Genomic DNA, 27,585 nt, shown 5'->3' on the forward strand with positions numbered 1-27,585 from the left:
TAGCATTTAATTTTATTTCTAATATCAAAGACTATGGTTCAAATTTTATTACTAGTTCCTTTTTTGCTCTAGTTTTACTTCAAATCTGCCTCTACTCCTATCATTAATCAAGTATATATTGACAATAAGTCAATGTCACATTTGCCATCTCTGTTAGCTTCTATAATTTTTAAAGACTACTTTAAAGATTTATTTATTTATTTGAAAGTCATAGTTACACAGAGAGAGGAGAGGCAGAGAGAGAGAGGTCTTCCAGCCTCTGGTTCACTCCCCAATTGGCCGCAAGGCCTGGAGCTGTGCCGATGAGAAGCCAGGAGCCAGGAGCTTCTTCTGTGTCTCACACAGGTGCAGGGGCCCAAGGACTTGGGTCATCTTCTGCTGCTTTCCCAGGCCATAGCAGAGAGCTGGATTGGAAGTGGAGCTGCAGGGACTCAAATAGGTGCCCATATGGGATGCCAACACTGAAGGCAGCAGCTTTTACCTGCTATGCCATAGTGCCAGCCGCAGCTTCTATTAATTTTTAAAACTGATGATACTGATTGATGTTCTTAAAATATCAACAAATTTTAAATAGGTATTTAGAAATAGATTTTGAACATGTTTCAGATTCATGTAATTGATGACACTATTTTGATAATTAATATTGATTTGTATGTAATAAGAATAATAGACAATTAGCATTTTTACCTTAAAATAATTTATAGACTGTAATAATTATATAAATTATTTAGTATAGATAACTGAATTCTGTCCATTTTATATAATTGAATAGGATACCAAAAATGTGATTTAGTAAATTTATTTCCTGTCAAGTGCCTACTAAAAATGTTATATTTATTTCAAGTAACTCTCAACTAATTAATTAGTATTTTATGTCAAACAATTTTTCAAAAAAATTGGTAATCACATTTCATAAGTCAACGTATATCCAAATGCTCTTCTGAAAAAATAATTGGAAAATAAAACTTTCACATACTGGTTAGATCTAGGCAAAAAGACAAGACAATGACATTGGGGGGTGGAATTCATGACAGAATGATACAAGGAAAATATAGGAGACAGTTAATTAGATGTGAGTTGTTTCATGATTTTTTTTATTCTTGCTGAGGAGAAAGTAGATCTTTCTGGGGTTGCAACTGATAAATTCATGATGGATGGAGTCCGTACAATGTCTCTATCTCTGGGGGATTGAGAGTCAGTGTATGTGAAGAAGCATCTACGGAGAGGAATGAAAAGTAAAAGAGATTTAGGGAAAGGTAAATATTTAATATTTGGTGAAAATTTTGGATTTTACGATTTGGAAAACCAAAGAATTGAGAGAAATGCAGTTGACAGGGTGACAGGAGAGTAGTTAAAGCTGAGTACAAATTTTATGAATGAATTATTTTTACAGTTTTTTGAAATATATTGAAAGGCAGAGTTATAGAGAGAAAGGAGAAGATAGGCAAAGAGGGGAAGAGAGAGAGAGAGATCTTCCATACCCCACATTACCCCCAGATGGCCGAAATGGCCAAGGCTGAGCCAGACAAAAACCAGGAGTGTGGAACTTCATGCAGGTCTCCCACATGAGTGGCAGAAACCCACGCACATGGGCCATCTTTTGCTGCTTTCCCAAGAACATTAGCCGTGAGCTGGTTCAGAAGTGGAGCAGCTGGGCCTGGGACTGGTGCTCATGTGGGAAGCCAGCATCACATGAGGTTGCTTAATCAGCTCCTCCACAACTCCAGCTCAAAGAATGATTGTAGCGATTGAGTAAATGACAGAAGATTCAAAAGTGTTAACACAATTACATGCCAATAATGAAAGCAATCAGAAAAAAAATGTAAATCAACAGATAATGATAGAGTGGAAATCAATGTGATATTATCTTGGCTGATGAAATGGAGCAAAGTTGGGTATAACAGTTGGGTTACTTTCTAGCAGCCAAGATAAAGACAATCAATAGGTCACATGGCCCTTATTGCCTAGAAGTAAGGAAGCACACCTGACTGTCAGAGGTGGCAAACTTTCCAGGGACATTGGACAATACACCTAATGGTTGATTTTCACTAAGAATTGGACTACCTGTTCCATTTACACAGGGCAACAACTACTCTATAGGACAAATTACAAAGATGCCTCCTCCCTGGTGGGTAGGTAAAGGCTGTTGTATTTGGGCAGGAAAAAAATGACTGTGGGTTTGGGAGAAGTAAAAGAAAATCTGAAATGAATTTAATAGTCAGAAAGAGTTGCTAGTTCCTCCAAAAATGTGCATCACATAAAGGCAAATTGGGCTGGAATTAATACTATATGTATTTGCATGTGACCCTCATGGTGAGCTGTGCAGAATCTAAGGGAGGTTTGCTTGTATGATAATAAAAGAAGGTGTTTTAACCCCTGAAGACAAGGAAGCTAGTAAGGAAGTCAAGTAGCCAGGTGAAAAAAATGTAGAGGCAAATATGTGAACATGTTACAGATTTTAGAATATATCAACATTTTAATTCCCATTTTAATTTAATTAGCTCTGCCTGTAGTTTTAATAGTTATTTTGCTTTTTTGGATTTTTTATTTTTAAATTGGTCTGGAAAAATCATCAATTTGATTGATAAGGTTCCCCCTGCCCACTCATCACCAATTATTTTCTTTTCCAAGAAACACAGGCCACTATGGTTTCTTTAACCATCAGGAAAGAAATCTCTAGTCTGTAGCTCTGCTCCAAAACTTACCCCAGTTCCAATTCACTGCTCCTGAGGGAAGCTCGTTAAGCTCCTCTGATGAAGCAGAGTCTAAGGATCCTGCCCTCGTCCCTTCCTTAGTACCCGCTGTTCTGAAATCCAAAGACAAATGGCAGAGAATGGGAGACCTTTTCTTGACAAATAGTTTCAAGGAAAGTAATGGCTGGCTGTTGGTTGTTTTGTCCAACTCCAGGAATATATTTATTTATTTATTTAAAATTTGTATTTACTTTTATTTGAAAAACAGAGTGACACACACACACAGAGAAATACAGATACAGACAGATCCAGGGACATCTCCCCTCTTCTGATTTACTCCCTTAATGCCTGCAGGAGCTGGGGCTGGACTAGGCTGCCAGGAGCCTACAATTCAATATGGGTTTCCCATGTGGCTGGCAGGGACCCACATGCTTGACCCATTAGCAGAAAACCGGAATGGGAAGCAAGTGGAGCTGAGACAGAAACCCAAGCGTATCCCACTGAGATGCAGGCCTTGCCAAGCATCTTCCCCACTGATGTTTTGACTATGTCTACAAAGTTTCAATATTTTTATTTAATGTGGTTAGTTAGTGCTTAACTAAAAAAAATCAATAATTGTTAAAATGTTTCTGGATCTGCAGAATGGAGTTCAGATTTGTTGGCATAATATTTACAAGTCTTCACTTTGTCATCGTAGTGTCCTCATGCATTTTAGAGTCCAAAGTGGAAGGATGTAACACTTCATGTGCAAAACCTTCTATCTGATTGCTTGTAGCTGTTGTTCATAATTGGAATATGATTATACTGCATTTCTGTTTATGGACATATACCACTTATTTTTCAAATTCAGAATTCAATGCACCCCTCCTTCTTTGAGAAATCCCTTAGTGCAAACAAATTGCACTTTGATTCTGGGGCATAATGATGGGGAATGGATTATATATTTGAGAAATTCCCTTCAAGTTATAAAATAATTTATATTTTGAAGAATAGCATTTTACAAAACATAATAGGAGTGTAGTTGAATATAGAAGTAGAGGCTAAATTTTGCATAGATTTTATAATGTTAGAAACATGTATTTTTCTCCTTTTTGAATGAGTGAAATTATTTATTAATAAAATAGTTTTATTGGTAGGTATATTTATTCTTCATAGTATTAAAATTAAAATATGTATGCTTAGGGTTGTCTGTAGGTTTAAACTTAGATTTGAAAGTACTGATGTATTATTTGTTAATAAGGATTATAGCATTTTGTGCATGTCTGCAATGGGCTATAGTATCACCTACATACCATGTGATAACAAATACCCTATAAGAGAGAATCCATGCTCAAAAGTGTTTCATTCCATTTTAAATGCTAAAGAAATGGATTTGTGCTGTAACCCTGAAATATTTTCACCAACACAGCAGTGTTATTTTGTTCTTTGTGACTGTATGACCAGTTGGGTATTTGAAAGGCTAACTAATGCTGATAGAGCTTGATGTTTCCACAGCACCATTTTATTGTCTCAGGTTCTGATTGCAGATAGGAAGTGATTCTATTTAGCTACTCTGCACATAATATGAACAATATTGCAGCTACATTATATCTGGCAGAGATGAAGCAATATATTTCCCTCCTTGTGATTCATTGACAGTTTTCTAGATTCATAAGAGAGTATCATGAATCTACCTAATATTCCCAAATGCTAGGTACTGTATTTGTGTTTGAGACTGAACTGACAGATGTGTAAAGTCACGTACCCCAGACAGCCTCACACTGACTGTGCAGCTGTGAATCATGAAAAATGGCAGTTACTCTGTTAAGGCAGATATGCAATACAATCAGAATAATTTAATACCAATTTATTCCCTATTTGTTCTCTATCTTATATTTTATTATTTTCATGTTAATGTGAAGTTAATACAAGGAGAACAGTCAATGAAGTTCTCAGTTACAATTCTAAGAATGTAATGATATTCCCTCCTTTCCCTCCCTATCTCCCTCTCTTCCTTTCTTTCTTCGTTTCATCTTTTCGTCTTTTCTTTCTGCTAAAGGTCTTAGCAACAGTCAAACAAATTTCCTATTTTTGGGTGACTGTAAAGGGACACACAGACATAATGAGTAAATATAAAGAAAATGTAATTTTTGGCCTTCTTTATTTGGCATTATAAACTGTATAATTTCTGTTTTATGATAGTAAGTAGATATTTACATAGTCATCCCTTTTTCCTAACTGTATAAAAGGCAAGCATAGTGAGACGTGGAATAGGTGAAACACATGGGTAGATACAAATTATTGGCAATGTTTTAATGTATTTTTTGCAAGACAGAGTGACAGAGAAAGAGGCAGACACTCATACACACACACACACACAAACATACACACAGTCTTCCATCTGTTAATTCACCCTCTAAATGGCCACGAGGGTTGGAGTTGTGCCAGGCTGAAGCAGGAGCCAGAACTCTATTCAGGTCTCCTACACGGGCGGAAGAGGCCCAAGTACTTGCGCTATCTCCCATTGCCTCCCCAGGTGCATTAGTAGGGAGCTGAATCAGAAACAGAGCAGCTAGGACTCAAACCGGCACTCTGATATGGGATAACAAAGTTGCAATCCTGGCTGTACCTGATGCCCCAGAATGCCAACCCCTCGACTGTGTCATTGATTGAGCACAGATGACACAGCTGCTATATGCATAGAACCTCATGACTGGGAGAGTTCTATGAATGAAAAATTGTTCTAGATCTTGAATTGCTCATGTGTTCCTCTTGATCATTATATAATACTTTATAACCAATATGTATGCATTCATATGGTTTTATATCACCCAAATATTATATTAAAACTTGTGTAAGGAGAAAAAACAGAGAGACAGTTTTTCTTCCACCCTGCAATAGTCATTGAACTCAGTGTGAGCGTTTTGCCGAAGAACTTTTGAATCTTTGATTTTCACCTGTTCATTTATGTCTTCATTTTGTTTGATACTCTAATAGCAATTTAAAGCAATATCAGCTTAAGACAGATTTGATTCATAATTCTCATTGGAAAGACTGTAACCTTATCTAACCTAGTTACCAAAAAATATGTGGTTGAAAAAAAATAGTCATTTTATTATGTCTCAGGTTTTCCAGTTTTAAGAACTACTGCAGGGGTGAGCATTGTGGTGCTACAGGTTAAGCCACCCAATAGGATGCCTGGATCCCATATCAGAGTGAATAAGGTCAAGTCCAGCCCCCACTCTGATTCACCTTCCAGTTAATGTGAACCTTGGTTTGGCAGCATGTAATGAATGGTTCATACTTGGTTCCTTGTCATCCTCATGGTAGACAGAGATAAAGCTTCCAGCTCCTTGTTTTAGCCTACTCCTGCGCTGACTGTTGTGGGCACTTGAGGACTGAGCCAGCGGCTGGAACATCCACCCTCCCCTCGTCTGTCTCTCCCTTTTCCCTGCTCTGCATTTCAAATAAATAAAAATCAATAGATAATAAATAAAGTAGCCTGGAAATTCTTTTAAAAAGAATTTCTGCACATCATTTTTGGGCAGTTGTGTTTCTTACATCATCATTGGAAATGGCCCACTGGCAGCAGATCTGATATATAGGATGAAAGAAATTTTCACTAAAAACTGACATGTCTATGGCCAAGGCGTCTCCACAACATGAGAACCCAAGGTGGTCAGAGCTCTTATGTCAAGTCTCAAGTTTCCAAGAGTAAGTTTTCTGATGAGCAAAATACATAGGCTTTTCAGCTTTGGAAGCCACATGGCATCTTCTTTGCTGTACTGAGCTGCATAAGGAGATCACGGTGTCAGAGGCAGAGGTATGGGGCCATAAACTCATTACCAATATGAAGCACATCAAATAATTTGCAGCCATGTTTTAAAAATACCACATTTATAGGCATAGTCTATTCGCCTTTATGCTGTTAGTGGATAAACCATACCTACCTTTTTTTTTTTTTTTAAAGATGGCGTCTTCAGAGTTTTTTTTTTTTTAACTTTTATTTAATGAATATAAATTTCCAAAGTAAAGCTTATGGATTACAATGGCTTCCCCCTCCCATAACGTCCCTCCCACCCGCAACCCTCCCCTTTACCACTCCCTCTCCCCTTCCATTCACATCAAGATTCATTTTTGATTCTCTTTATATACAGAAGATCAGTTTAGCATACATTAAGTAAAGATTTCAACAGTTTGCTCCCACACAGAAACATAAAGTGAAAAATACTGTTTGAGTACTAGTTATAGCATTAAATCTCAATGTACAGCACACTAAGGACAAAGATCCTACATGAGTAGTAAGTGCACAGTGACTCCTGTTGTTGACTTAACAAATTGACACTCTTGTTTATGGCCTCAGTAATCACCCTAGGCTCTTGTCATGAGGTGCCAAGGCTATGGAAGCCCCCTGAGTTCACTGACTCTGATAATATTTAGACAAGGCCATGGTCAAAGTGGAAGTTCTCTCCTCCCTTCAGAGAAAGGTACCTCCTTCTTTGATGACCCATTCTTTCCACTGGGATCTCACTCGCAGAGATCTTTCATTTAGTTTTTTGTTTTTGTTTTTGTTTTTTTTTGTTGTTGTTGTTGTTTTGTTTTGTCTTTTTGTTTCCCAGAGTGTCTTGGCTTTCCATGCCTGAAATACTCTCATGGGCTTTTTAGCCAGATCCGCGTGCCTTAAGGTCTGATTCTGAGGCCAGAGTGCTGTTTAGGACATCTGATCATAATGATAGGACTAAGAACCAAAGGGGTCACATAAACATACCCACCTTTTTTTCAGTCATTTTATCGGACACTAAACACGTACATTCTATGAAGATCCATGATGAAGTTTTGGGTAAAGACATACTTTCCTTATTCACCTTCTGCATATATACAAGGGGTCTTCAAAAATTGCATAAGTAATTCATATTTTGAGAAAATTCTGCATGGATTTCAAACATTTTTGTACCAAGATATAGTTATTCTTTAATTATTTTCTTTTTTAGATTTATTTATTAATTTGAAAATGAGAGTTACACAGAGAAAAATGAGAGGCAGATAGAGAGAGAGAGTGAGAGGTTTTCCATCTCTGGTTCGTTCCCCAATTGGCTGCAATGGCTAGAGCTGAGCCAACCTGAAGCTAGGGGCCAGGAGCTTCTTCCGGGTCTCCCAGATGGGTGCAGGGGCCCAAGGACTTGAGCCATTTTGTACTGCTTTGCCCGGCCATAGCAGAACTGGATCAGAAGTGGAGCAACCAGGACTAACTGGCACCCACAGGGGATGCTGGCACTACAGGCAGCGGCTTTACCTGCTATGTCAATGTGCTGGCCCCCTTTCCTGTTTTCTAATGAGATAGCAGACTGTAACCTGAGCATGGATAGATCCCTACTTTATGAGCCATATTAAAGAGAAATGTGATTCTGCGTAGAGTACAGTGAAGTTTTTGAAGCCAGGATCCTATAACTCAATCCAGGTCTCCTATGTGTGTGACAGGAATCTAAATACTTAGTCCATCGTCTTCTGCTTCCGAAGCTGTGCATTAGCAGGTGCCTGGGGTAAAATTAGAGCTCAGACTGAAATCCAGGCACTATACTATGGGATGTGGGTGTTCCAAGTGATATCTTAGCCACTTAGCCAAATGGTTGTCACTACAGTTGCTTTTAACAAAGCATAGATCCAGAAGGTCCACTCATAAAAATGTATCTTAGATGATTCAATGCCCCCTACTCAGAGACTCTTGACTATCTAGTATACAGTGGATGTTTTCCTCTTGAAATGTGTATTCTGGCACATTTCTATTTCTAAATTTTCCACATTTACATTTAGTTTGTCTTTTAAGAAAGAGAGGCTCACTAATGTTTTTCCTCCAAATAGCTTCGCTGAGTAGAAATCCAAGTAATTGGGTCAGTGCTGTGGCACAGTGTGCGTCTCATATGGTTACCAGTTCCAGTCCAGGCTGCTCCTCTTCAGATCCTGTTCTCTGCTGTGACCTAGGAAAGCAGCCAAAGATAGTCCAAATGCTTGGGACCCTGCACTCATGTGAGAGACCCAGAGGATGCTCCTGAATCTTGGCTTTGGATCAGCTCAGCTGCAGCCATTGCTGCCATTTGTGAGGTGAACCAGGGGATGGAAGACCTCTCCATCTCTCTGTTTCTAACTCTGCCTCTCAAATAAATAAATAAATCTTAAAAAAAAAAAAAAAAAAGAAATCCAAGCAATCAAGGAAGCTATACAAACTTGTCTCAGAAAGGGTAGAACCAAGGCACCTCCAAGGAACTTTATTGTGTCCATCTTACCGTTTTCTAGTCCACTTTATATTTTTTTTTTTTCTGAGTTGATTTCAACTATGCACCATGTAAGATTTTTAGTTTCAAGTCTCACTGCTCACAATCTCTTGGTTATCCACACAAAGTTGACGAAATATGGCTCTCCCCTTTCGAAACAGGCCATTCACATCATGTAACAAGTATGGTGAGGGAGTGGAAGATTTAGAGTCTGGGAGAGAGTTCCAGCAACTGTATCTGTTGAAGGAAGGTCTAGTTACATGCCAATTATGTGACACAGTCACATTAGATTTTTTTTCCTTTTCTTATGTTAAATGTGAGGTATCTCAATATTCCCCTAAATAGTCTGTAAGTAGAGAATGCTTTTTTTAACAAAATAAATAATTCAGTATTACATAAACTGGAAAAATGTCTTAAATATCTTGTATGATTTTATTTAGAACTTTTTTGGGTTAAAACATTTCTTAATGTTCTCTAAATGAAAAGTGCAAGGTGTATATAAAATGACAGCATCAATATAAAAATTGCAAATATTTTATTTTTTCATGTTTTGTTTCTGAGAGTTAAGTGTAGTGCCTGCTACTTAACAGGTACTTATTTATGTACATATTTTTTAAAAAGCCTTCCCAAATGCCAAGTTCTGTGCTGAAATAATGGATTCTCAAGTGTGAATAGAGAACCAAGCCCTCAAAGAGAACAGAGCAAGGAAACAGATAACATCTATACAAAGTGTAAATGGTATAATTAAGCCCAGGATCTGTGAGTTTATTTTTAGTCAGTTTGGGTTCCTCTAACAGTAACCTCAACTGAGTCACTTCCATAACAAACATTTATTTCTCCCAGATCCGGAGGCTGTAAGTCCAAGATCAGGGGTTCACAACGTTCTGATTCTTGGAGAATGCCCACTTTCTGGATTACAGATGGGAACCTTCTCATTCTACCCTCAGGTGACAGAGAGATGAGAAACAGAGAATGCAAATTCTCCAGTGTCTTCATGGGGCCTCTACCCTTACAATATAGTTCCCTCCTAACAACATCAATCACAGTGTGGGGTTAAGACTTCAAAATGAGGGGCCAGTCCTGTTGTGTAGCAGATAAATGCCGCCTGCGATGCCTAAATCCCATATGGGCACTGGTTCAAGTCCCGGCTGCTCCATTTCTGACCCAACTCCCAGGTAATGCACCAGGGAAAGCAGTGGAAGGTGGCCCAAGTATTTGGGCTGCTGCAGCCACATGGAGATCTGGAAGAAGCTCCTGGCTCCTAGCTTCAGACTGGCCCAGCTCTAGCCTTGCAGCCATTTGGGGATTGAACTAGGGGACAGAAAATACCTCTCCCTCTCTCTGTCTCTCCATCTTTCTCTGTCACTTTCCTTTTCATATAAATAAATCTTTAATAAAATAAAATAATCCAAAATGTGAATTCAGTAGTGGTAAGCAGATGAGTAATCTGTCTGTAGTGTCTTATAATTGTGCCAGACACCATTCAGAATGCTTTAGATATATTGATTCATTTATATTTTAATTACAGTTCCATAAGTCAAGTATTGTTATTGTCTTTCTCATGTTAGAGATGAAGAATTTATAGTACAGAGACCTGGTATAACTTGTCAGGTTCACATCAGTAAGTGACAAGGGCTACTATTCTAAACTAGGTGTTAAATGCTTGCAGGGCATAGATGTTGTATGAACATGACAGAAAACACTGTGTATATGATTTTAATAGCAGTAAATAGGTCCTTGGCAAAAGCATATTCCTGCATTTCCATTGTTTTCGTGATAGTTCCTCAACTTGTAATCTTGTATAAGGAGTGAAATCCTGATTGTAAACTCTATGGGACCTCATTATATATGTTCTTGAACTCTGCTGGTGTAGACATTTAGCTAGATCTTGCTCCACCAAACCTCTTGCCATTTGTGATCTTAGCTCATTAAATATTTGTTAACAGGCTTAGAAGTCTTGTATCTGACCCCAAAAAATTCACATTCAAAAGTCCTAAGAAAAAAGAAGCTAATTGGCATCTAATTTAAATTGTGAAAAAATTTATTCTTCTGTTGCATATGGATTTCTTCCCTCATAATTTGTCTTTCATTGGTGTAGTGAATCCCTTCTCATTCATATAATTTGCTCATTGTGGCATAAAATATAGAAAAGGCATTCATGAAACAGGTATACTGTTAGTATGACCTCAGATTTATCTCTTTAAAATGTTTATCAAATCTTTATTTGCACAAATAAGTTCCTTTTAGAGATTCTTTGTCAGTTTATTTTCCCTAGTAAATCTAATAATATGATTAGAGTTGCTCAGATAATCTTCCATCTCAAGGTTTTATTCATTTCTGATTCATTGTGTCTATTATTAAACCCAGCTGTTGATGTTTTTGAACAAACTGATTTCTGAATTAACTCTACATTGTGTTCTATAATAACCCCACTTCAGTATTATCATGGGTTGCTCCCAATTTACTTTTAGATAATTAAAGCCTCTCTTTATTTCTATCCAAGTTGCCTGTTTTATTTCCCAGAACACAAGGATGTGATTTCATTCATGTTGCTCTAGGGGTCTAAAGTTGATAATCATTTTTCAACATCTGCCCTCATCAGTGTCTGCTTGCAATATACATTGCTATATCCCCACCCCTTGGCTTCCTCTCATTAGCATTCGCATTCCTACTGACATATTATGTTTTGTGCCACAAGCACCATTCCTTGTTGTTTGCCTATAAAGTTGGTACCTTTTCATCAGATCTATCTTAATTTCCTTTGCATATTAGATGTTTCCTATATTATCTTGTTTATAATGATTATTTACATATAAATACATCTGTATCAGAATTGATTATATCTATAATTGAAATATGAAATATATGTTTATAAATACATTTCTTTTTTTAAAGATTTATTTTATTTAATTGAAAGGCAAAGTTACAGAGAGAGGTAGAGACAGAGAGAGGGGTCTTCCATCTGCTGGTTCTCTCCCCAGAAGACTGCAATGGCTGGAGCTGTGCCCAACCGAAGCCAGGAGCCAGCAGCTTCTTCTGGGTCTCCCATGTGGGTACAGGGGCCCAAGGACTTGGGCCATCTTCTACTGCTATCCCAGGCCTTAGCAAAGAGCTGGATAGGAAAAGGAACAGCCAGGACTAGAATTGGCGCCCATATGGGATGCCCGTGTTTCAGGCCAGGGCTTTAACATGCTGCGCCACAGTGCTGGCCCCTATAAATACATTTCTTAATATCTGAATAAGCAGGGCCAGCGCCATGGCTCACTTGGTTAATCCTCCGCCTGCGGCGCCAGCATCCCACATGGGTGCTGGGTAGCAGTCCCGGTTGCTCCTCTTCCAGTCCAGCTCTCTACTGTGGCCCGGGAAGGCAGTGGAGGATGGCCCAAGTGTTTGGGCTCCTGCACCCGCATGGGAGACCAGGAGGAAGCACCTGGCTCCTGGCTTTGGACTGGCATAGCTCCAGCTGCAGTGGCCATTTGGGGGCTAAACCCACGGAAGGAAGACCTTTCTTTCTGTCTCTTTGTCTCACTGTCTAACTCTGTCAAATAAAAAAAAAAAAATCTGAATAAGCAATTTGCAAGTTGGTATGGGGAAAGAAGGAAATCTAGGTCATCATACACAGAAAACTCCGTGCATATTTCTCTTTATTTTCATGATAAAAACTTGAAACCTATTAATATTTGCACATTATTTGCTTGGTCAACACAAAGAACAACTTGGGTAATAATCATCAAATGCAACATATTCTGATAGAGTTTTGCTTTTAAAAAACTTGAAAGAATATTTGTTTTATTTATTTGAAAGAGTGACAGAGAAGATACGACAGATAAAAATATATCCTACATCTGCTGGTACATTTCCCAAATGACTGCAAAAGCCAGAATTGGGCCAGACTGAAGCTCGTGGGTGCAAAAACCATGTTTGGGCAAAGCCAAAACCAAAAACTTGGAACTCATCTAGGTCTCCCTTGTCAGTAGCAGGGGCCCAAGTACTTGAGCTGTCTTCCACTGTTTTCCACGGCATATTAGTGGAGAGCTGGATCAGAAGTGGAACAGCCAGGACTTGAACCGATGCTCTGAGACAAGATGCCAGCATAGAGGCTTAACCTGCTGTATCACAATGCCAGCCCCAGAGTTTTACTTTTAGTGTGGTGTACCTTATGCCTCTGATTCTTAATATGTACTCATACAAGTATATGTGTGCGTTAAATTCTTTGTAATTTACAGGTTTACTTTATCTTCCTATTAATTACTATACCTATTCTTTACAAAATAGTTTCTTGACAAAAATCAAATAATATTTTTTTTTAATTTAAATGTTTTAGGATGTTATTTCTAGGTGCCCAGGGTTTACAACAAAGGAATCTGGTATGAGTGTCATAGATTTCATAGATTTAGAAAATTTCCTTCAGTGCAGTACCACTGCTAATTTTTCAGAAGACTGTATTCTTGCATAGATTTATGTAAAAGAAACACTGGAAACCATAGTTGATATAGGTAAAGAATCTTCTTAAAAATGAACATCACTATTTCTATTGTATGTAGTTTGTTATCCAGTAACTTTCCTACCTATTATTTTATTTTAACCAGAGGAGTAATAGCTACATTGAAAATTCCATATTCCAAGGAAAACAGGAAGACATATTTTGAGATTATATGGATGAATTTAATGCTATTCAGTGATAAACACTTGAATTTTATCTCCCTTCCCACAATTTTTATCAAGCAAAAATACATCTTTCCTACTTTACCATATTTAAAAATACATATCAGTATTATTTGCTATTATAACAGTAAGATTTCCTTTATTCCCATTTTAATCTTCCTAACAGCATGTACTTGAAAAGAATTAGATTTAAAATATCAATAATCCAGACTTCCCTCTTCCTTGCCAATGCTTCCTACCATATGGATAATATTATAAGAATCCCCATTACCAGACGTGAAAGGATTTTGGGAAGCTTTTCTAGTTCACAAAAGAGAGTTAAGGAAATAATATCTTGAATATTCATGCCCTAATTACTTGCTAGTTACGGGAATGAAACAGTTATAAATATGGTGAGATTATATTTTTTGTTTGTTTGGTTGGTTATTTGCTATTTTTGCCTTTAGAATTACAAGCAGTTAATCCCAAAGTTATCAACAGAATTAGTGTGTTTATATCTGATATCTAAAAAAATTCCGTACAGTACCTGTGTTGTATATTTCCTGTCAAATACACATCTCAAATCTTGTAAGTACATGGGAAAGGCAAAGATAAAAAATAAGCTATGTTTAAAGTCACCATGATGACATTTCATGGTGAAATTATAATCTTCCAATGCTTTCTTAATATTATTGAGGACACAGAAGTAGACAAGGACCTTGACTTTTGCAGGGAAAGACTGAGTAGACCTTTCTAAAACACACACTGGCTGTGCCCATGAAGGAACTTTGAAAATGAAATTGAATGTGAGGCTGGCGCCATGGCTCAATAGGCTAATCCTCTGCCTGCGGAGCAGGCACACCGGGTTCTAGTCCTGGTCGGGGCGCCGGATTCTGTCCCGGTTGCTCCTCTTCCAGTCGTGGCCCGGGGAGGCAGTGGAGGATGTCCCAAGTCCTTGGTCCCTGTACCTGCATGGGAGACCAGGAGGAAGCACCTGGCTCCTGGCTTTGGATCAGCGCAACATGCTGGCCGTAGCAGCCATTTGGGAGGTGAAGCAATGGAAAAAGGAAGACCTTTCACTCTGTCTCTCTCTCTCTCTAACTCTGCCTGTCCAAAAAAAAAAAAAAAAAAAAAAAAAAAAAAAGAAAGAAAGAAAAAAGAAAAAAAAAGGAAATTGAATGTGAGGTCAATCAAGAGGATTCTGTTTTGTTTATTTGTTTTGATTTTGTTGTACTACAACTTTTCTATCCTTTAGATTTTAGTATTTTTTTTTTGTTCTAGTACTATTGGTTGAACTCTGCAATTAACACACAATTATTCTTAGGTGTTTGAATTTTAACTGAAAAGTGATCCCTGTTAGGAATTTGGAAAGCATTATGCTGAGTGAAATAAGCCAGTCCCAAAGGGACAAATATCATATGTTCTCCCTGATTGGTGACAACTAACTGAGCACCAAAAAGGAAACCTGTTAAAGTGAAATGAACGCTATGAGAAATGGTGACTTGATCAGCCCTTGCCCTGACTGTTGATTAACAACTTAATAAGTTATCCCTCTTAGTATTTTTTTGGTTTGTTCTACTTAATACTGTTGGTTGAATACTGTAATCAATACACAGTTATTCTTAAGTGTTGAAACTTAACTGAAAAGTGATCACTGTTAAATATAAGAGTGGGAATAAGAGAGGGAAGAGATGTGCACTTCGGGACATGCTCAAGCTGACTTACCTCAAAAGGTAGAGTTAGAAACATACCAGGGGATTCCAATTCAATCCCATCAAGGTGGCATGTACCAATGCCATCTCACTAGTCCCAGTGATCGATTTCTGTTCACAATTGATCATAATGATAGGACTAAGAGCCAAAGGGATCACAGAAACAAGAATAGTGTCAGCAAATACTAGCTGATAGAGTGAAAAAGAGAGAGAATGATCCAACATGGGAAGTGAGATACACAGCAGACCCATAGAATGGCAGATGTCCTAAACAGCACTCTGGGTTCAGAATCAGCCCTTAAGGCACACGTATCTGGTTGAAAAGCCCGTGAGAGTATTACAGGCATGGAAAGCCAAGACACTCTGGGGGAAAACAAACAAACAAACAAAAAACAAACAAACAAACAAAAACAAACAAACAAACAAACAAACAAAAAAACACCTAAATGGAAGATCTCCGCAAGTGAGATCCCAGTGGAAACAGCAGGTCATCAAAGAAAGAGGTACCTTTCTCTGAAGGGAGGAGAGTACTTCCACTTTGAATATGACCTTGTCTAAATAAGATAAGAATCCGTGAACTCAAAAGGCTTCCATAGCCTTGGCAGCTCATGACAAGAGCCTAGGGTGATTACTGAGGCCATAAACAAGAGTGTCAATTTGTTAAGTCAACAACAGGAGTCACTGTGCACTTACTCCTCATGTAGGATCTCTGTCCTTAATGTGCTGTACATTGTGATTTAATGCTATAACTAGTACTCAAACAGTATCGTTCACTTTGTGTTTCTATGTGGGTGCAAACTGTTGAAATCTTTACTTAATATATTCTGAACTGATCTTCTGTATATAAAGAGAATTGAAAATGAATCTTGATGTGAATGGATGGAGGGAGGGAGAGGGAAAGGGGAGGGTTGCGGGTGGGAGGGAAGTTTGGGGGCGGGAAGCCATTGTAATCCATAAGCTGTACTTTGGAAATTTATATTCATTAAAAAAAATAAAAAAATAAAAAAAGGATTACTTATCCTCTTCTGTAAATATCAGTGAGAAGTGTCACCTTTGAACCTGTGACACTATATTAGACTCTGTGTGTGTTTTGGTGCTTTATCCATACAAGATTTTCCTTATAGTTAGTTCTCCCTAAGAGGTGCACTTTGTTAATATGGCTGTGTACAATTTCCTGACAAGTGCTGAACCTACGCTAACAAAAAATGGTTCTTATTTATGATGTGTCAAATTACTGTTCTGAGAGTAGACCTTTTAGGTTGCATTCAGCCTTTAATTTGACTGAATTTAAATGGCATAAAATGCCTTTTAGTTGGGCCTTGGCTGGCATATTATATATCTCATTTCAATGAAAAACATTCACATGCAAATATGGTTTGTTTGGAGTGAGGACAAATGCGACTATCATGACTGATGAAGGCTTTTGATCACAGTTTTACAAACTGAAACCTTGAAAAAGAAGAGGCTATTTGGACTGGCATCTGCAATCCCATGAATTATTTAGTTCACATTATTCATAAATCTCTTTGAAGAAGAGGTTTTATGAGGTTTTAAGGAGGAGTAGGCATATTTGTGTTGCTAGCATCAATGTATGCTTGTAAGCGCCTGCCTGCACATGAACACTTTCTTTAAATGTTGGGCATTCTGTAGTCTTGAATGTGTGTAACATCAGTCCTCGGGCAAGCTAATCTCTTAACTTTTAGCAAATGGAATCACTTGCCAATCTCTTCCTTGCTCCATCCACCACTGGGTCTATTGGAAGAAAGAGTGGAATGAATGTAATGTGCAAAATTTCACATGGATTATGTATGAAAGTACAGTTCATTCACAGAACTCACGGTGTTTATTCCAGTTCAGTCAAGTAAGCAAAAGCCCTCTTGCCTCCTAAGAGCATGCTTTTCCTCTGCTCCTTGCTTTTGCACCGTGATGCTGCCTGGCACGACTTTCTCATGCCCTAGATTTCCAAAGAACTTTATTGAGGTGGCAAATTGTTTTATTCTAAAACTGAATCCTGCCGCTGATGACATCATAACACTATTGTCCTGATGGTCTGTTGGAATTCCTTGGTTAGACGTGTATTTCCTTTCCTAGAGGATAAAATTCCAGACTCATACTCTTTGTTCTAGACCATCACCATCCCTCTCAGTTACAGCACATGTGCAATAAATGGCTTTCAGACTATTTTGCCTTGTATTACCCTCAAAGGAATGATGGAGATATTTTATGGTGCTTCAAGTTTATATAAAGAACTACAGCTTCAAATTATTTCCACATCTGAAACAGTGACAGAAGTTGAGTATTGGATGGCACTTTAGGAAAAATTTCCTGTGTAAGAGTCTCCCATTGGTTTTCTAGCACAGGGGCATGACTCAATCAGATCTCGGTTTTGGAGAGTGAGTGTAATATATGCTCATATGGGAGCGTCTATTCTAAGAGTGCATCACCAGATAGCTACGTGCTTCCACTTTTATTTAGAGGGTACCAGCAAGGCTACAATCCAGCAGGCACTTAGGCAAGGTTATACATCAACTTAAGGATTTGGGAAAAAGAATTTGTTCTGGTGGTCTAAGATAGGGATTAGAGCTCTGTTGTAAATCTTCAGAGACAAGCCTGTCAAGATGTTCGTACAAATTTACAAATTCCCAAAAATATTCCAGGTACCAATTCATGCCCATTAGCCTCCTGCTGCTCCCACTGCCACATTCCTTTGGGGCAGGTCTGCCCATCCCTGGCCTGTTTTGACATGAGCAGAAACTGTGGCTGTGCCTCTGATTTCAGAGGGTTGTGCCCCCCTGAAAAACACTTATGCAGTATCTTTGCATGGAACAATTGAAGTTTATGTTGCTGAATGTCCGTTTCTTTGCTTCTATTTAGAGTTTACATGGTGTCTCACAATCAGTGCTGGAGAGGAAGTTATACTGGGTAATCTCTAATGGTACCTTCTACCTCCAAGAATCTCTAATTCCCTGATATCAACCCAGGTGGGATTTGAGGCTTAACAGTATATTCAAATGCAAACAACCTGAATTCATTTAGTTACAGTTTGACTATTTAAAAATCCTCAGAGTTGATTGTATTTCCTTTTTTTTCTCTAAAACAAATTTTCCTGAAAACTAGGACTTCTCAGCATGTTTATTAATATACATATAAAATACTATGTAGAATTTTGAAAAATATCATCCCAACATACTTTATTTCTACACTAGCTGAATTATTGTCCCAAAAGTACAATGAACCTGCACAAAGTTACTGAAAACCAAGAGGCACGCATACTGGGAGGGAAAGCTCCCTGTGCTGGGACTTGGGAGATAGGCTCCTTCTCTCTGTATCATTTCTGTGTAGCTGAGTAGTATTAAAAAAGTTTCTTACTCTCCCTCAGGCCTCAATTTCCACATATGCAATTTAGAATTAACAGTGTCTGACCTCAGAGTTTCTTTGTGAATTCTCTATCATAGATATGGAAAACTTTTTAAAAAGCACTAAATTGCTTTTTTTATCTGTGAGATTTACAAATATCAATCCTACAAAATTTAGGGTAGAACATTGTCTGTAAAGAAAACATTTTTACTTTGAAAATTTATTTTCAATTTGATTTAGTGAAGTTATTGGTCATTGCAGGCTTATGACAGGGTTTTAAACAGTTGGTAGAAAATGAAAGTATCAGGTAAACTCAAAAAAAAATAAACTTTATGATTCAACATAAGCTCCATAAAGTTTAAGATAGTATTGTGAGCCATGATTCTAGCTATTTTAGTCAATCCCTGAAGAGCTGAACGCACCATGAGTTTAATATGTCAATGCAGTCTTTTTTTTTTTTACATTATTACATAAAAAATGGGTATTCTTAAAAAATTTTTTAAAGAAAGAGGACAGAGAGAGGGGGAGAGTGAGCTCTTCCACCTGCTGGGTCACTCCACAAATGACTGCAATTCCAGGGCTGAACCAGTCCACAGCCAGGAGGCATGAGCCTCCTTCTGATCTCCCACGTGGGTGCAGGGGCCTGGGGACTTGGGGTATCATTCACTACTTTAGCAGATACATTAGCAGGGAGCTGGTTTGGAAGTGGAGCAGACAGGACTCCAACAGGAGCCCACATGGGATGCTGGAGGCTGCAGGCAGGGGCTTAACCTGCTGTGCCACAGCACTAGCCCTTCCTAAAAGATTTTTTAAAATTAGCAAGGGAAAGAAGTCAAAAGGAGCCAAATCAGGACTTCAAGTTGGGTGCTTAATGATTCTCCACCAAAATTGCCTTTGTTGGATGAAAAGAGTGAACAGGCACATTGTCATGGTTTAAAAGGATTGGTGAAATTTTCTAGGTATTTTTCTGCTAAAGCGTTAGCTATCTTTCCCCAAATATGCTCATATTAAGCAGTTATTATGATTCTTTAGCCACCAGAGAATCAACAAGCACATAGCCTTGAACATTGCAAAGCACTAGTGCCTTGATCTTTGAGTGTGATTTGTCTGGCTCTGCTTTCACAGGACTGCTTTGTAACCATTGCTTTGCTTGTGCTTTATCTTCAGGACTATACTGGTAAATCCATGTTTCATCTTCTGTTATATCTCATTTCTGAAACACTTTGGGATCTTGAAATCATTTGCTTAAAATTGCCATTGAAATTCTGATCTCATCTACAGATGATGTGGGTACAACAGTTCTGGTACCTATGGAGTGGAAATTTTTCTCAACCTTAATTTTTCAGTTAGAACCCAATAAGCCGAATTAATTGGCTTGTCTATGTGTTGGGTGCTGTTCTGCTGTATATGTCCTGTTCAGTTAGAGCAAGAACAAGATTTGTATTTCTTCACAAATTCATGTGGATGTTCTGATACTGGGAGCTTCATCTTTCACATCATCTTATACTTCTTTTTTTTTTTTTAAGATTTATTTATTTATTTGAAAGAGTTACACAGAGAGAGAAGGAGAGGCAGAGAGAGAGAGAGTGAGGTCTTCCATCTGCTGATTCACTCCCCAGCTGGCCACAATGGCCAGAGCTGGGCTGATCCAAAGCTGGGAGCTAGGAATGTCTTCCAGGTCTCCAATGCAGGTGCAGGGGCCCAAGGACTTGGGCCATCTTCCTCTGCTTTCCCAGGCCATTGCAGAGAGCTGGATCAGAAGTGGAGCAGCTGGGACTCGAACCAGCACCCATATGGGATGCCAGCACTGCAGGTGGTAGCCTTACCTACTAAGCCACAGTGCAGGCCCCCATCTTATCCTTCTTAAAACAAGTTATTTATTGGTAAATTGCTGATCTCTTAAGGGCGTTACACAAACTTTTCATAAGATGTTAAAGATATCACCATTCTTCCTCCCACGCTTCACCATAAATCTGATGTTTGTTTTTGCTTGAAATTTTGGAATTGAAGCTACTCTGATAAGGGCTCCTTTCAAACTTATGTCTTATTCTTAAGCTATGTACTATTCAGATATATTGTAAGAAGTTTAGTTTATTTCAGTGCAAAAAGTTTTGGAAATTCACAAATATTTCTTTCATAACAAACATTTTCATTAAACTTTTTGAAAACCTCTCACATTATATTTTCAAATACATTATATATCATGTGGATTTGTTTGAATATAACTTTCAAGGTAATCACATAAAAGGTAGATCTAAAATCACCACTATTTTCCATTGTGAACATGGATGTTGCAAACATTCAGACTCTGAGTGTACCAACTTAACCTGCTATCTTCTTTGACAGTACATATTCTATTAAAATATGAATTTTTGCATTTTACTATGATTAGGTTGAAAGTACCTGTTTAAAATCTTGGAGCTATTTGCAGTATCCAAAATAAAATGAACATAACTGCATAAACAGTTGTGCATTATCAGACAAGCCAAAAGTAGCTGCCAATTCACCTAGCATATCATGAAGTAATTGTCCCACTTGCTTTCAGTAGCATTTTGAGATTTTAGGAAAATGAGAATCTAGACTATATTTATGCATCACTTACTTGCTTGATCAAAAAGTATGTTGGCTCTCTCTTTGGTGACAAACCTCATTTTGAATGTCAGTGTTTTGACTATCAATTCAAATAATTTGCCTCTAATGTAAATATGGAGTAATGATAATGGTTTTCTTGAGTGGTTCATGAAATCTAATTTATTGCTGTATATCCATAATTGTTTTCATGTAGCCTTTCTCTTAAAATATTTGCCACATTCTGGTGATGAGAAACAGTTCATGACATTCCAAGTTATTTGCAATATAATTTGCTTTCACATATAAACTACAAAGTAGCTTGATTACTACTTTATAATTAGGTAGGTTGCAATTAGGAGAGTCTTCATCTCTCTCTTTGCAACCCCTTTCATTTAACCATATTTTAATAGTGGACACTGTTTAAAACAACTTTTTCACAAATGTTCATTTGGACAGAGATAAAATTTCAAAGAAATTTTCCTCAGCATTGGTGTGCAGAAAATATTATGAGTACACCCAGATTTTTTTAAAATTCAACTCTTAAGATATTTGTCATTTTATTACCATATGACCTGATTAGTGTTACTTATTGGCATTTTATCAATCTGGCCACTTATGTTTGGAATCTCCTTCCTTCAAATATTGACATTATGACATAAACAACTCCACTTAGAGTATGTTTCACTAATGAAAGGTATGTTTAGTTCACACCATTTTAGTTTTTTCTTCAAATTACTATTCCTGTTTATAAACACTACATTGGCCACTGAAATCAAGATCATGTTTGCTTTTTAAATTCATTTATATATAATTTGTTAAAATAACTTGATAATTATTTTTTAAACATTTGTTTATTTGAAAAGCAGAGATACAGAGAGGGAGGGAAGGAGGGAGGGAGGGAGAGAGAGAGAGAGAGAGAGATTCCATCTCTTGGTTCACTCCTCAAACAGCTGCAATAGCCAGGGATGGGCCAGGCAGAAGCTGGGAGATTCTTCTGGGTTTCCCACATGAATGCAAGGGCCCAAACACTTGGGCCATCTTCTGCTGCACATTAGCAGGGAGCTGGATTGGAAGTGGAACAGCTAAGACTCAAAGTGGCACCCAAAAAGTATGCAAGTGTCACAAGTGACAGCTTTATCTGCTATGCCACAGCACCAGCCCTTAACATATGCTTTCTTCTGTGTCTTGAAATGCACTTGTGAAACCCATATCTAAGAAGTGTCACATATGTTGCTTCTGATTCTTGTGCTTTTCAATTAAGATGGAGGTTGTCGCTCCCCCTCTTCGCGGAGGAACGACACAGGACCCTGCGCTGTTCTCTCGTCTGCTCGGCCCTCCCCGGGTTTGCTGCTGGTTCTTCCCGGGTTGGCTACTATCCCTTCCACCTCCATGGAAGGGCAGTTCCCCCTGGCCGCATTCCCCACTTCCGCAGGGGAGCGGCACACCGCCGGCCGGCTCTCTCGGGGGCTGCACGGGTTCCCTTAGATGTTCCCCATAGATGTTCCCGGTGCATGCCGTCTCTCTCCTCCTTTATAGTCCTCCTCCGCCAATCCCAACTCGGCTGCCCACACGCCGAGTACGCTGCTCTCCAATCAGGAGCAAGTCCTACAGTTTATTAGTTGAACTGGAGGCAGCTGTGCGGAAGCTGTTTACTTCTCTCCCAACGCCATGTTGTGGGAGAGCAGATGCATAGAATAAGTCTTAATTCCAGTAACTTAGTCCAGTCCGGATGCTCCCCACAGAGGTATTGTCAATTACCCATCATTTGTTGCTGTGTCATAAATAAAATGATAATTAAATATTTTACACCATATTCTGTACAGTAAAATTCATGTTTTTAGTAATATTATTAATTCGGGGCCAGCACTATGGCTGCCTGCAGTGCCAGCATCCTATATGGGCACCAGTTTCTGCTAATGCGCCTGGGAAAGCAGCAGAAGATGGTCCAGGTCCTTGGGCCCCTGCACCCACGTTGGAGACCTGGAAGAAGTCTCTGGCTCCTGGCTTCAGATCGGCCTAGCTCTGGCTGTTGCATCCATTTGGGGAGTGAGCCAGCAGATGGAAGATTCTCTCTCACTCTCTCGCTTTCTTGCTCTCTTGCTCTGGCTCTCTCTCTGCCTCTCCCTCTGCCTCTGCCTCTGCCTCTGCCTCTGCCTCTGCCTCTGCTTCTCCCTCTCCCTCTCCCTCTCCCTCTCCCTCTCCCTCTCCCTCTCCCTCTCCCTCTCCCTCTTCCTTTCACTGTCTTTCTCACTGCCTCTCCTTCTCGGTGGCTCTGACTTTCAAACAAATAAATAAATCTTAAAAAAATAGAGAGAGAAATTCATATTGACTCAGAGGGCTACCTTGCACTTAATGAATGATAAAGTATATAAAAAACATTCGAAGTATCCATGTAAAATATAAGTTAAATAGAAGACATATGCAGCATATGCGGAAGAGCATTTGCAATGGAGATGGCAGTGAAGGTCTCTATAATACATTACACCAAAACTGAAATATCAGTAATCCAACTATTAACCTTCCTTTACAATCGAATTAGTCATGTGATTTCTTCTGTCACTTATTAAGACTTCCAGTAATATAATAACTGTGTGTCAGAAAACCTTGATTGTATTAAATTATTATTAAAGACTGTTGGATACCACATCTAAAGAATTTGAAAATGACACTAATCTAAATAATCATATTGCCTTCATTTATTTTATGGAATTGACAAACTATAAATAGGTATCGAAGTGCTCATTGAATGAACATGCTTTATTTCCCCCCCCCCCCCCGGAGAACTTTTATTTAAGGTATACAGACTCCATGAATTTCACAGATACAATTTTAGGAACATAGTGATTCTTCTCTCCCTGTTTTTCCTCCCACTGAGAGAGAACCCCAGTAGAAACTGTGGATTTTGGATGATTGTTATGTATAAAATTAATATAGGTTCATCAGTTGTTAACAGATTTACGAGATGTTGATGAAGGAGACTAGGCATGTGTAGGGGAAGGAGATGCATAGGAGATCTCTGTAACTTCCTCTCAATTTTACTGTCAACCTAAGACTCCCTATTGCAATTTTTGAAAAAGCTATTTTTAAAAAAGCTATTAAGCAAATATATATGTACATATATTACACACATATACAGTTTCTTTAGAATTTTCTAATTGCTATATTGGCAAAAAAGTCTCATTTAATATGATATGTTTAAATTAGTAAAGTAAAATGGTGAGTAAAATTCAAATTAGGATAGTAATTAAGTAGAATAAACTGAAATTGTAATTATAATGTTTAAAAAATTGGAAATCTGGGAAGCTGAAAATATGAATCTCACTGACTATTTTTTTAACTATTTATTTTAAAGTCAGAGTTACAAAGAGAGAGAAGGAGAAGCAGAGAGAGAGAGGTCTTCCAACCACTATTTCATTCTCCAATTAGCCGCAAGGGTCAGAGCTGTGATGATCCAAAGCCAGGAGCCAGGAGCTTCCTTCGGGTCTCCCACATGGCTGCATAGGTCCAAGGATTTGGGCCATCTTCCACTGCTTTCCCAGGCCATAGCAGAGAGCTGGATGGGAAGCAGAGAGGCATGGTCTAGGACTGACGCCCATATGGGATGCCAGAACTGCAGGCAACAGCTTCACCTGCTATGTCACAGTGCCTGCCCCTCCCACTGACTTTAGAAATTAGTTGTTTAAGGATCTGTAGGTAAATATTTCTTAAATATAATGGTGTTAATGTAATGGGTGTCACAATATAAACAATGTATATTGAAAATGTCCATCAAAATCAGCCACTGAGATCTGTGAATAACATGAAGTGAGGAAAATCTTCACAACTATATGTTGTTCCAATTAGAGATTTAGGATTTTTGAAAAATCGCTTCTTAGTTGAGTAACACAGACGTGAAACATAACATCAGAGGTGGCCCATGCACTTTATTTATTCAGATGCTTTTATTCATATAGTTCCTCAAAATTTCAAAATAATGTGTGAATGAGATGTCTGTTTACATTCTTTTTATCATCTCTTCTAGAAGCAAGCATCTGAGTCCTATTTTTTTAATTTAAATTTTTTTTTTTTGAGAGGTAAAGTTACAGTGAGTGGGAGATACATAGAGAAAAGTCTTCCATCTGCTGGTTCACTCCCCAGTGGCCCCTATGGCTGGAGTTGAGCCGATCCGAAGCCAGGAGCCAGGAGCTGCTTCTGGGTCTCTTACACAGGTGCAGGTGCCCAAGGACTTGTGCCATCTTCTTCTGTTTTCCCAGGCCACAGGAGAGAGCTAGATCCAAAGAAGAGCAGCCAGGACTAGAACTGGCACCCATATGGGATGCTGGTGTAGCAGGCAGAGGATTAACCTACTGCACCACAGCACCGGCCCCTGAGTCCTATTTTTGTCTTAAGAACTTCTATCCATATCTGTTGGGGCAAAAGTCACTAGCCTACAGAGAAAAGTGAAATATAGTACCAGAAAAAGAGACTAGAAATTGGTAATTACTCGTAAAGTTTAAATATTCTTGAGAGTAAAAAAAAAAATCTAGAATTAGCTAATGTAAATATTTATATGTAAACTGAGTACTAGAAATATGGAAATAGTAGAAAAAATAACAAAATAAGATATTTTGATACATACAATTAATATAATATTTATAGGATGAGGAAAAATGGAAAAGAAATAATTATGTAATTTTAAAATACACATGAGTAAGGTAGTTAAAAGCTTACAATAAAGTTCTGTTTTATCTGCCTGGGAACAAAATTGTTTTTTCCAAGTGGAGATTACGAATACCTTATAGTCTTAAAAATTATTTATTTACTTATTTTATTATTATTTTTTTTTTTTGGACGGCAGAGTGAAAAAGAGAGGGAGAGACAGAGAGAAAGCTCTTCCATCTGCTTCCTTACTCCCCCAATAGCCAAGATTGGGCCAGGCCTAAGCCAGGAGCCAGGGATTCGATCCAGGTCTCCCAGAAGGGTGGCAGGTAACACAAGTACTTAGGCCATATCTGCTGCCTCCCAGGTGTATTAGTGAAAAACAGGATTGGAAGCCGAGGTAGGACTCATTCCCAGGCACTCTGACATTGGATGTGGCATCCCAAGTGACAACCCACTGCGCACAGTGCCTGACCTTATCCTATGTTTTCCAGACATAGTGTCATAAGTCAAAATTATTAAAATGATTAAAATACCTCTTATGTTGCACATATCATGACTACTTAAATGACATGACTTCATTCTACATAAGTATCAATAAGTAGCCAATATGCTGCTGTTTTTAACATACGATCTCAAGTACTATTACAGGAAAAGTTATGTTGAGAAATAGTGAAATTTAAAACAAAAATACATGCAGATTTTTCTTAAAATATTTTTACGGATTATTACCGGAATTGTTAAAACATACACAAACACAAAGAAAATATAACAAGCACTATATATTCCAAGACTATTTTGAAATGAATTGAAACCATTAATTTTAATAAATATGTGATTTTTTGAAAAGATAATAATTTTAAAAATTTAATTACAACACTATTAGCCCAACTAAGCATTAAATATAATTCCTTTATGTTTTGAAATAGCTCAGGCTCAAATCAAAATCCAAAGTGGTCTTTTAAGCTCCTCCTCCAATTAGTGTTTTTTTCTCTGAAATTTATTTACTAAAGAACCCAAATATGAAAATTATTGACTAAGTACATCATTCTGATGTATGTTTCATTTCCTTTATGTATTAGGATTTAAAGGTCAATGTGAAGGTGTCATCCTATCCAGGCTGGATTATTTTGGCAAGACTTCTTAGGTGATATTGTATCCTTCCAAGAGGAGTCATGTGTTGTGTAGTCTTCTCTGTTCCAATCAATTAGTGGGAATGGTGATATTTGCCCAAGAAAAACTTATTAAGAATTGCAGAATGGTGATTTTTTTTTTGTACTTCTTGTTTTTCCAATTTATTGGCTGGAGTAATTCTGTTGAGGAATTTCTACTCATCAAATGTTTGTTTATTCTAGATTATAATTTCTATAGAAAATGTTTCTTTTTTCAACATTTTGAACATGATTTTTACATGTGTTTCATAGTATGAAATTTGTGTGGTTATTAACAAAAAGTAACTAGTTTACGAGGTAAAATTCACACTTTTTCAAGTCTACCTATTTGAACAAGCCTCAGAAGAAAATTCTAGTGTGTAGATGACACTAGTTGGTGGCTAAGAAAGATCTGGTTTTAAATAAGTCTCAGGTGATTCCTGACAAAAAATGTGTGTTAACCTGTGTTGGATGATCAGAAAATAATAATAATTTAAAAAGAGGGGGTATAAGTGACCGTCTAGCCCTGTAATGCAAACATTTTGGTTTTCGTGTCTTAACAATTGTGATA

The 27,585-nt window shown here is 38.0% G+C and overlaps 1 protein-coding gene and 1 long non-coding RNA gene across 6 annotated transcripts in view; both read left to right on the plus strand.

The window, feature by feature from the left end:
* Positions 1-27,585, plus strand: part of CADM2 (cell adhesion molecule 2) — a 1,119,939-nt gene that overhangs the window by 765,068 nt on the left and 327,286 nt on the right. The window lies entirely within an intron of this gene.
* Positions 16,246-26,884, plus strand: LOC138849261 (uncharacterized). Its single transcript, XR_011387800.1, has 2 exons — positions 16,246-22,492; positions 22,970-26,884. It is a non-coding gene; the product is annotated as an uncharacterized lncRNA (long non-coding RNA).

Source organism: Oryctolagus cuniculus, chromosome 4, assembly GCF_964237555.1.
Source record: "Oryctolagus cuniculus chromosome 4, mOryCun1.1, whole genome shotgun sequence".
Lineage (NCBI taxonomy): Eukaryota > Metazoa > Chordata > Mammalia > Lagomorpha > Leporidae > Oryctolagus > Oryctolagus cuniculus.